The sequence below is a fragment of the Erythrolamprus reginae genome, chromosome 1, assembly GCF_031021105.1.
Source record: "Erythrolamprus reginae isolate rEryReg1 chromosome 1, rEryReg1.hap1, whole genome shotgun sequence".
Classification (NCBI taxonomy): domain Eukaryota; kingdom Metazoa; phylum Chordata; class Lepidosauria; order Squamata; family Dipsadidae; genus Erythrolamprus; species Erythrolamprus reginae.
This window is the reverse complement of record NC_091950.1, coordinates 327675699-327687811: the sequence shown is the minus strand read 5'-3', so window position 1 is coordinate 327687811 and position 12113 is coordinate 327675699. Positions and strand designations below refer to the sequence as shown.

At 44.8% G+C, this 12113-nt stretch overlaps 1 protein-coding gene across 2 annotated transcripts in view; it reads left to right on the top strand.

The window, feature by feature from the left end:
* PRKN (parkin RBR E3 ubiquitin protein ligase) overlaps positions 1-12113 on the top strand; it is an 890155-nt gene that overhangs the window by 746159 nt on the left and 131883 nt on the right. The gene's annotated exons all lie outside the window — the stretch shown is intronic.

Sequence of the window (12113 nt, the reverse complement as noted above, 5' to 3'; positions counted from 1 at the left end):
CGCCAAACGACATTGTTTAGTCGACAGGACCCGGAGAAGGCCAACTCTGTGGGACCTAACCGGTTGCTGGGATTCGTGTGGCAGAAGGTGGTCCCGGAGATATTCTGGTCTGGTGCCATGAAGGGCTTTATAGGTCATAACCAACACTTTAAATTGTGACCGGAAATTGATCGGCAACCAATGCAGACTGCGGAGTGTTGGTGTAACATGGGCATACCTATGGAAGCCCATGATTGCTCTCGCAGCTGCATTCTACACGATCTGAAGTTTCTGAACACTTTTCAAAGGTAGCCCCATGTAGAGAGCGTTACAGTAGTTCTTCTTGCTGACCCTGAATCTTATCTTAACAGAGGAGAATCCTGTAGATTCCAATAAGCAAGTTTAATTTAAGATTGCAGTGCAGAAATCACTACTTTGTCATGGAGAATATACCTGTCCCGGAATGCCTAGCTTGAATTGGCTTGCAAAATTGCTGATCTCAGTGGTTGCAGTGAAATGTTGGATTGTGCAAATGACAAGGCAAGAGCATTGACACTTTTTAAAACTCCTAGCAGTCAGCAAAATGGTAAAGGATCCAAAGCCAAAGATTTGTTATTTTGTTAGCAGCACTCTCTTTAAATAGGTTCAAAGGGAAGGGAGGGCAGAGGCAGGGATAGAAAAAGAGTCAAGTAAGTAAAATGGTGTGTATGTTTTGAGTAAATCAATGAAGATTAATGCAGGTTAAACGACTGTGCTGAATGAACAGTTTTTAAAATAACCAGGGTCAGAAAAGAACTGGAATGGAATGGCCACACAAAGGGATTGAGTCTGCTTATTTTTATTCTGTCACTAACAGTGTCGTGGGATAACAATATTCTTCAAGGGAAAAACATTAAGAAAATTTAGGGCACACAGGTGATATTTTTAAGTCTGCCTCTTGGCCTTGAAAAAAATGTTTCCTTAAAGCTGTGGTATTCATAATGCATTTAGAAAAATATAACATCACAGTCCTTCAAAAATACATGCAAAGTACACTCCAGAAGTGTTGAAAGGAAGGATTTTGTGAAATCCAATAAAACTCAACATCAAAGCTTATTGTTCCAAGAAAAATCAACACAGCACCAAACAGCTCTTCCTTCCTTCCTTCCTTCCTTCCTTCCTTCCTTCCTTCCTTCCTTCCTTCCATCCATCCATCCATCCATCCACCCTCCTTTCCTCCCTCCCTCCCTTTATATGGGAGGCTTGTCCAGCATGTTTGGTGGAGCTGGAAGATTGAGGATGGCCACACTTCTCACGACAGCCAACCTGTTCGTGGGCAAACTGGTTGTTAAATTATTGGAATCCCACCCACTGAATATGACCCCAAGTCGAAGTGAGGCAGGGATTTAAACCAATAGCTCTGGGTTGCTTACATTGATGTTGAAACAGAAGCAATTCTGTATGTCACTTCTGTATGTAGAAGAATCACTACTGCTAAAATGACTGCTGCATATTCAAGAAAAATTGAAATATTTTATGTAGAAGTTTTGTTTGGGGATAACAGGTATCTCCATAGTTTAATATATTATAAGGAACACCTTCACCTTTAGATAATGCTCCCTTTGGTCTTTCTGCAGCACTGAATATATATTGAGCAGGATAAAGATTGGTGCTCCTCTCCAATGTTTATTTTGACCTACAGCAAGAATATTTTCCTTCTCCGTACTAAAGGAGTGGGTCCAGCAGTCACATGGGTTGCTCCTGTCCAATCCGGTGGGACTGAGCCTAGTATTAAAAAAGCCTGCTGGATCCGCCCCTTCCCCAGAATTCGCTCAGTCCGTGATCCTTCGCGGTCGTGTGATAGTTCGTTCTCTCTCAAACACCTTCCCTTCGACTCCTTTCTTCAAAAACAGTAAGAAATTTCCATTATTTTAGCTTGTCGGCAGTGGTTTTTTTCTCAGCCCTACAGGGCTTCGAGTTGGGGGAGGAGTAGCGGCACAGCCAATTCCCGGTCTTTTCCCTCCGTGCTGTGCTGGGGCCGGCTCGGAATTTTACATATTCCTACGGTCTGGAGGTCCTGCCGAGGCAAGCCACAGTCATAAATTATCAAGGGCTATTTACCTCCCGCGGTGTGGGACTTAACCGTCTCCCGGACTTAGTTTTCCCCTCCGTTTGTAACAGATACGGAGCGGTTGATTTGGCGCGAAGGCTCTCGTGCCCAGTAACTCGCACTTTCGGTTTTGCCCGGCTTGGTCAGCCATTAGTGCGTTCAGTCCGCCGCTTGACCCTGGAGTAGCTGTGAGTCCCTCAGGCCTATTCTCCATGGAAGTGGCCTCCAACCAGTGTGCCTTGGTTTTTCTTCTTAATTTAAGTTTCGTGAGGCCTGCCACGCTGCATTTAGGGACACGAACTCTCGGTATCGTCCGGATTGCCCCTAAGTCGCAGCCGCTCCTGGGCCTAGGAGCAGGGTCACTTCTCCTCTTGGGAAAGCTCACAAAATCCTTCTCCCCCCTAATTTCTTGGCTCAAGCCTTGTCTTCTGTAATTTGTTCAGACTATGGCTTCTTTTCCCAAGAGAGGCACAAATAAAGGTCCCAAAGAGGTTAGGCCTACTAGTGATGAATCTAATATCCCCCAGGCCTCTTCCTACTCTTCTTCAGGGGCCCATTCCCTGGCTAAGACCACTAGGGCTGAGAAGAGAAGGGACCTAGCCCTACAAAAAATATATTATAAATCAGCCAAACGTTTAAAGGTGCAGGCCCAAGTGCATTCAACCCCCCCGGAGGCTTCTAACCTGCCTCTCTCTGGGGTTCCTGTGCTTTCTCTGGATGAGCCAAACCTAAATCCACCCCAACCTAACTTATGGGGCTTAGGTCCAGAGGAGCCAGATATTACTGAGGATTCCTCCCAGCCAGATCCTTCTCAGGCCTTCAGGGATCCCTCTAATTTCCCGGCTGATATTTCTACCTTGCCTCCGGAGTTTCAGCCTATATTGTCTGTCTTGACTAAAACCATTGATGCTAAACTCTCGGCTATCAATGTTCCCTCCTTGTCTCATTCTCTACCTCGCCCCTCCCGTCCCGTGGGTTCTCCTTCTTCCTACAGAGCCCCACTCACAGAGGATTTTGATTCCTCTGATGAAGAGGACGTGGATGCAGAGGAGGATGATGACCCCTTTCAACGTCTGTCGGAAGATGAGGAATCTCAAATTAAGATACCAGCCCCAGCTGCTATATTTCCATCGCAGCTCTTCAAATCTCTCCTTCTCAAGGCAAGGGCATCTACGGGGCTAGCCGCACAGGAAAAGCAGGCCACTCCTTCCACAGACCCTCCGGAGGAAAATCTTCCTTATTTCATGGATGAACAGGAAGACAATGAGGTAATTCCTATGCCCAAACTATTTAGGGACGCCCTGCTTAAGCAGTGGGACCATCCTACCTCTGGCTTCTCCCCCACTTCTAAGGACAAGAAGTTGTACAAGCTCTCCCCCTCTTACAAGGAGCTGCTAACCTGTCCTAAACCAGATGAGCCGGTTAAGACCCTGCATTCGACAGCTGCCATGCCTGGTGAAGCAGAGGAGGTCCTCCGTCCTGAAGACAAGCGCCTTGAGCAAATGCTCAAGAGAGGATTCTTCGCAGACGCATGGGCCATTAAGAGTGCAGCGGCAGCATCCTTCTTCTCCAGAGCTATGCTCTTGTGGCTTCGCCAGCTCCAACAACACTTGCCTCCAGATGACCTTCGAGGTCAACAAGATTTCAACAAAATCTTCGCAGCTGCCCAATACATAGCGGATGCTACTCTCCAATCTTCCAGGTTTGCAGCCAGGTCAGTAGCGGCCTCCACTACGGCCAGAAGACTTCTATGGCTCCGTCCCTGGCAAGCGGGAGTAAGACAGAAGTGGCAACTTGCCAGGGGTCCTCTGAAACGCAATCTCCTTTTCGGAGATCTCCTGGACCCTCTCCTTACAGAGACCACGGATAAGAAAAGGGTCTTGGGCCCTACCACCAAGAAGGCCCCTAAACCACAGTCCTAGGTTCAAGGCTTCGCCTTTCAAAGGATTCCAGGTCAGTATTCCCCTCGTTTTCGAATCCAACCTAGAATCTCTAGGGGCAGGGGTTCCCGTTACCAGAGAGGATCCTCCTCTTCCAGAGCTTCCAAGAAGTCCAGATGGTGAGTCTCCATCCTTCCCTATTGGAGGTCGCCTGGCTTGGTTTTCCTCTGCCTGGCACCGTTCTTGTCAGGATCCCTGGGTCATCGACATTATAGAACAGGGCCTTCACTTAGAGTTCATTTCTCTCCCCCCTAAGCGTTTTTATTTCTTGTCTCTCTCCCAGCTCTTCTTCATCTCGTTTCCGAATGGAGGAAGCTATCTCCCATTTGTTAGCTATTAGAGCTATCCAACCGGTCCCCTCTCTCCAGAGAGGTTCAGGCTTTTACTCCATCCTCTTCATGGTCCCTAAGGCCTCTGGAGGCTGGAGAGCCATCCTAGACCTTAAAAAAATTGAACCTATTCATTAGGTATAGGAAATTTAAAATGCATTCCCTATCCTCCATCCTAGCCGCCCTGCACCCTGGGGATTTCATGGTTTCCCTGGATCTTACGGAGGCCCACCTACATATCCCCATTACCACAGGCCACAGGAAATTCTTACGTTTTACCTTCCAAGGCAAACATTTCCAGTATACGGCCATGCCATTTGGGCCCTCATCGGCTCCCAGAGTCTTTACTAAGCTCTTGGGTTCCTTGGCGGCTCATATCCGGGCCACGCCCCTCCATATTTTATGTTATCTAGATGACATTTTAGTTCATGGAGACTCTAGGGATGGAGTGGTTGCAGATCTCTCTTCCACTATGTCGGTCCTTCAGAACCATGGTTTTTCTATTGACTTCAAAAAGAGCCACCTTATCCCAACTACTTCTATTCTACATCTGGGAACTATCATTAACTCTGAAATATCCCAGGTTTTTCTCTCTCCCGAGAGAAAACACAGTATGTTGGATCTCATTGCTCGTATTCTATCTCAGCAATCTGCCTCCATTGTCACCCTATCTTCCCTGCTGGGGAAGATGGTGTCATGCGTTGGCATCGTTCCCTGGGCTCGTCTCCATGCTAGGACACTACAGTGGCTTCTGTTACCATTCCAGAGATCGGGGCACAGCAACTCACTCGTCGCATCGCCATCCCTCCGACAGTTCGCAGATTCCTCAAGGGGTGGACTTCTCCAGCCCTAAACAAGGGATCTCCTTTCAGGTGCCCGGACCAGTTTGTGGTCACCACAGATGCCAGCCTATCCGGCTGGGGTGCCCATGACCAGGGCCTAATAGCCCAAGGCACGTGGTCACCAGAGGAAGCTTCCAGGCCCATCAATTGGCTAGAACTCAGAGCAGTGTCTTTAGCCCTAAAACAATTCAAACCTCACATCTCCAACCAGCATGTGCTGATTCTTACCGACAACTTAGCCATAAAGAGTCACATCTGCAGACAGGGAGGCACAAGATCCAAGTCTCTCATGAGGGAGGCCCTAAAATTAGGGCTTTGGGCGGAGAAACATCTCCAGTCGCTTCTAGCCGACCACATCTCGGGCAGTCTCAATGTCCAAGCGGACTGGCTCTCGCGGGCGACCATAGATCCAGGAGAGTGGAGTCTCCATCACGCACTGTTCCACCAAATCTGCCTCGGATTCGGCCATCCAGTGCTGGATCTATTTGCGTCAAAGACAATGCCCAGCTCCCTCGTTTCTCCTCAAGGTTTCCATCCCCGAGAGCGGAAGAGATCAATGCTCTCAGGTCCTCTTGGCCTCCAGGGCTACTGTACGCCTTTCCTCCAATTCCAATTCTTCCAGACGTGATCCACAAAATTATTCTGGAGAAGGCCCAAGTAATTCTGATCGCCCCCCACTGGCCCCGCAGGCCATGGTTCGCGGATCTTCAGAAGCTGTCCGCGCAGGCCCCCTGGCGTCTCCCCGTTTCGGAGGATATGTTGCGGCAGGGAGCCTCCTTTCATCCAGACCCGGAGTGGTTCCACCTCACCGCCTGGCTATTATCAGGAGAGACCTAGACCTGCGAGGATACGACCCTGACACAGTGGAAGTCATCCTTAAATCTAGAAGTAGGTCTACCAGCCGGATATACGACCGCTCGTGGTCCAAATTCCACCAGTGGTGCTCTCAGGAGGGCTTATCTCCCCTGTGTCTTCCCATCCACAGGATAATTGCCTTCCTAATGTAGGGTTTCCACCAAGGTCTCTCCACCAGCACCATCCGTCGCCAATTAGCTGCTATCTCTTCTGTCTTGGCGGGGCCTCGCAGGCAGCCTCTCCGCTCCTTTCCGGAAGTCCAAGAATTTCTCAGAGGAGTGGCCAACATCAGGCCTTCTAAGGTGCACAGATATCCTTCCTGGGACTTGCCACGGGTTCGATATTCCCTTACTCAGGCACCCTACGAACCCCTGAAATCTGCGTCCCTCAGGTACCTATATTTCAAGGTAGATTTCCTGGTGGCGATTACATCCGCCCGACGCATCTCTGAGTTGGCAGCCCTTTCTATCAGACAGGACCTCTGTCAGTTCCACCAGGACAAAGTGGTTCTGCGACTGGATCCCACCTTTCTACCCAAGGTTAGTTCCATGTTCCACAGATCCCAGGATATTGTCTTACCTTCTTTCTGTCTCCAACGAGAGCATCCCTTGGCAATTATATGGCACACTCTGAATCTCACAAGAGCGCTAAAGATTTATATCCAATGCACAAGACCTTTCGAAGGTCTGAGGCACTCTTCGTGACCTACCATCCCAGATCCCTGGGAGCCAAAGCATCATCATCTGTAATTGGCCGTTGGATCAGTGGCACCATTGCAAAAGCTTATGAGTCAGCCTCCCTTCCTATTCCATGGAATATCACCGCGCACTCTACCAGAAGTGCTGCCACATCTGCCGCTTGGGCAACTCAAGCTCCGTTGGAAGAAGTGTGCAAAGCAGCCACTTGGGCCTCGCCAAATTCCTTCATCAGACACTACAAAATAGATACGTACACCTCAGCGGATGCTGCCTTCGGCAGAAGAGTACTCCAATCCGTTATTTCTCACAAGGGCAATCTAACCCCGCCCTAGGGACCTATCTCTTGGGTATGTCCCATGTGACTGCTGGACCCACTCCTTTAGTACGGAGAATAGGCGTTGATCGCTTACCTGAACGCCTCTTCTCGTACGGTGAGTGGGTACAGCAGTCACCTCCCTCCCTTTGTGTGGTGTCTGTCATCTCTATCACCTTCTTTCTACCTTTCTACTAACACATGAGAGATGAACACCTTTGAGCTTCACAACTGAGCCTAGTCTACGGATTCGCGAATTCTGGGGAAGGGGCGGATCCAGCAGGCTTTTTTAATACTAGGCTCAGTCCCACCGGATTGGACAGGAGCAACCCATGTGACTGCTGTACCCACTCACCGTACGAGAAGAGGCGTTCAGGTAAGCGATCAACGCCTATTTTCTTTGCATTTGCATGAGCAAGAATATTTTACTATTCTGAGTGTTGCATTAAACCATTAAGAATCTGGCTTTGCTGTTATAGAATCACTTTTTTTACTTTGTTTTATGTGTAAAAATATTAATTTGATTTCCCAAAGCTCACACAATTCTTCCATCTTCATTGCTTTTCATCAGGCCAATGTCTTGCCATCATCACTGGGCAGAAAAGACTGACATGTTTACCCAGCAAGAAAATATGCCTCTGTTAATGCTTGGTACCAGCTAGCACGATTACGAGGGTGGGGTGGGGTGAACATGGATAGTCAGGACTCATAAGGACTCAATAAATAAAGCTTTTTTTTTGTCTTGTTTTGGAAGTGGCTACATATTACTTATATATTTATTGTTCCAAGGTGAACATGCTCTTGTGTTATTGCGGTTGAAGCTGAAGAAGAAGAGATAAGAGAATAGAATACATCAATGAAGAGTAGAGGAAGGATATATGGATGGGGGAAAAGATATATAAAATATAGGAGAGGCAATTGGACAGGGGACAGAAGGCACACTAGTGCACTTATGCTCACCCCTTACTGACCTCTAAGGAATCTGGAGAAGTCAACTGTGGAAAGTCTAAGGGAAAAATGTTGGGGTTGGGGGTTGACACCACGGAGTCTGGTAATGAGTTCCATGCTTCAACAACTCGATTGCTAAAGTCATATTTTTTACAGTCAAGTTTGGAGTGGTTGATATTAAGTTTGAACCTGTTGCATGCTCTTGTGTTATTGCGGTTGAAGCTGAAGTAGTTGTACATTTCACACTTCTATCAGTATTCCCAGTACTAATTTTTATTTAGGTATTCAAAAGAAAGCAGAGTAGTAAACAGTTAAATAATGTTCTTAATTCCCCAGGCAATCTCTTCCATACCGACTATACCATAAAACAAAATCCAAGCGCATTTGTATTGCATGTTATCAAGTGTCAGAGACATCATTCTTGTTTATTTCTAGCAGCAGAGCCCAGGGTGTCTGTTGAAGCGCTTCATCCATTTTATCAGTCTTGCTTTAACTCTTATTTGTTTATTTGCTGAATCCAAGCAATTTGCAACAATATCCATCTCATTTATTTGTGACTGCTTACCCAACCTCTACGCGGCAAAAATATTTTGTTAGTTGCTATTGAAAAACAACAGAAGGCGGAAGCATTCTCACATCATCCAGAGGTCTTATTTCGCCTGTACATATAGTCCTTGACCAGGGGCGCATTGCTATTACTGCTGCTACCAGTGTGCTGGGGGCGCAGCTATGGTTGTCTTGCACATGCACACATGCTATGCATGTGCTGCGCTATGCATGTGCGTCCCCAGCATGTTTTTGCTTCTACGCATGCGCAGGAAGCAAAAACACATGGAAATATTGTGAGGGGACATCCCCTCGCAGGATTTTGCTTCTGTGCATGTGCAGGAAGCAAGAAATACAAAAAATTGAAGAAAAAAATATGGTGGCGCCCATAGGACTGGCACCAGAGTGGAAAAACACCAATTGTGCAATGTGGCAGCCGCTAACGGTGTGCAGTCCCCTACCGCACCGGTAGCAACCCATTACTGTCCTTGACTGTTGTGGTTAGCTCTGGCCCAGCTCCTGCCCCAAGGAATGTGCAGGTGGATGTGGGGGAGACATCCACATGCTGCAGGCCTGTTTTGCTCCTGATGGAATCTGCCGATGAAGCCTCCTCTGACCAAGGCAGCATGAGTGACAGGGAAGAGGGGAGTTTGGCAGTTCATTGGCTTGCCTATGTATAAAAAAATAAAGTTGCTTTCAAGTCAAGTTCAGTTCTTGATGATTATATGGATGCAACCATGCCAGAAACAGAAAGCACATTATTTGAATTTGTAATCTAATGCTAGATAGTATAATGTGGTACTGTAGTTAGTGTTATTTACAGTGATCTTGTTCCAGGCACTCTCTTTTGATTTAGCTTATTTCATGGTATTGTTTTAAAAATGGAATGAATTTTCAAGAACCTCATACACTATCTTTGAAAGAACAATGGGATAAAATATGCATCATTATGTATTTTTGTTGCTGTTATTGTTGAAATCAACGCTAGCATTCAAATAACTATTAACAAAGAAAGTACAAAGGTGATCATTCTTCTATCTTATAATTTGAATCTCCTATTGCTTTTTATATTTAATTCCAAATGTGCTTTAAAACAAGTCCAAAAGCACTAGACAAAGTAATATTGAGAACTTTTCTTACTGGGTCACTGCAGAATTTTTTTAGAACATCATGTTGGGATTTTTTTTAAACTCCAGAATGAAAATGAAAATGAGATCTACATTCTCCATTATTATTAAATGCTGATTTGCTAGCATTACACTATAAGCACAAGGCAGGAAATCTGTTCAACTTTGTTCTACTGAGTAGGCAGTCTAACCAGGTTGAAATGGGATTTAATCTTGCCAGTTCACTTGGTTTTAATACCTAAGCAAGTTACTCCTTTGTTGAAACACAACAAGTTTTCCCTAGAATAATTAATATCTAATAAAATAATTATCTGCAGGAATTAAATAAAAATTTCCAGATCATGTATTTTAACTATACAGATTTGGAGCTATGGTGGCAGAATGATTAGAATCTGGTATTGCACGCTTATTCTGACAATTGCAGCAGTTCGATCCCCACTAGCTCAATCTTGACACCTTCCATTTTCCAAGGTGTTGCAAACTGCTCAAAGAGTGCTGTAAAACTCTATAGAGCAGTATATAGGTTTTAAGGGCTATTCTTATTTCATATCCGTTTGAAAAGGAACCCAAAATTGGGTTTTACTGGATCTTTTGAACTGTATGATGAAATATGTACTATAAATCATGATGATTTATAGTACATACTTCAACCAGAATGGGAAAGTTATACCTAGATTAAAAGGCGATGTCCAAAATGAATGTAAGAATCAAATTATTAATTATTTAGACAGAATCACCCAATTTGATGGGCTTCTTGCTGGGCTGAAAATTTTAAAAACTTCAGTCCTAACAGATACCAGACTAAGGAATACTGATGTAAAAAATAATAATTTTTTTTGACAAATAACTTTCAAAATGTACCAAGAACTTAGATGTTTTTTTAAAAAACTTGTATATACGCATAATCAATTCCCAAAGCATTCATTTTGGAAAACAAATTAAAATTAGCAGTCAGTAGTTACTTAGGGAAGCTTTTGTTGATTTCCACTTCTCTAAAATTTATTGCATTTTCCTTTTCTGTATTAGCCGCAAGTTAAAAAGACATCTACACAAAAGATAAAAAATCTCAAAGAATCCTCTAAGGCATAGAGGGGCCTCTGCTACTCACCCACTGACAGTATATAATTTGCAACTGACTGCATTTGAAAACAGATAAGGCACATCAAGATGAATCTAAACATTAACATAATTGAGGACAGAAATGGCAAGCTTTTGCTTTGAACAAAAAGGTTCAGCAGCACTGAGTCATAAAAGATGAAACATTAATGTAATCAGCCGAGACTGTCGACTGACTGAGAGCAACAGAGACCAACGACAGGATCCCAATTACAGCACAACCTTCTCAGAACAATCATCTACGAATCGTTCACATTGCAGCAAGAATAATTCACAAGCTGCAATGATGAATATTGATCATGAGCATAAAAGAAGCGAGTGGAACTCTAACTAGGCTTGCCTAGTTGGTTTTACAGAAAAGGCCTTCTATTAAAAAGGTAGTATGTGCCTTTCACTGTACATGAAGGTTGTTTAATCATAGAGAAAAGATAAGATATGAGATAAAGGAGACGATTAGAAGGAGCCTATTAATTTAGGATTTACTTGCCCAAGCTTTAGATACAGCAAGCATAAACAATATTGTCCTTGGTTGTCATTTAATATTTCAAAACGATGAATACGTTAGTTTTATCACAGATGTAAAAGATTATAATGGCTCAGCATCCTCGGTAGGCATTGATTAAGCCTCTTTTCCCTAGTTTGATGCCTTTCAGTTGTCTCAGATTGCAATTCCCAGAATTCTCAGCCATGTTGGGGAAACTTGATCAAGCAGAAATAGTTTTGCTTTACACACAGACATGCAGAATGGGGATCCAGTGCAAAAACAGTTGAGTCTGTAGCAGATAGTTCATTGTTAAGACTATCTAGCTTTTCTACATTGAATACATCACAGAGAGAGAGAGTGAAGGGGGGGGGGGAGAGAGAGAGAGAGATGGAAGGGGCCTTGGAGGTCTTCTAGTCCAACCCCCTGCTTAAACAGGAGGCCCTATACAAGTTGAGACAAGTGGCTGTCCAATTTCCTTTTTAAAAACTCCAGTGGTGAAACACCCACAACCTCTGAAGGCAAACTGTTCCACTGGTTAATTGTTCTCACTGTTAGGAAGTTTCTCCTTAATTTTAGATTTGTTTGTTTGTTTGATGTTTGTTTGTTTGTTGGATTTATATGCCGCCCCTCTCGGAGGACTCAGGGCGGCTTACAACAGATTGTTTCTCTCTTGATTAGTTTCCATCCATTGTTTCCTGCAACATTTTACTTTTAGCCACTGAAGAACAATTCATGGTTGTTTTAAACTGCACTTTTAATGGGAATCAGTTTACAGATTCATATGTCATGCCTTCTCCTATATCAGTGATGGCAAACCTTTTTCCCCCTTGGGTGCTGAAAGAGCATG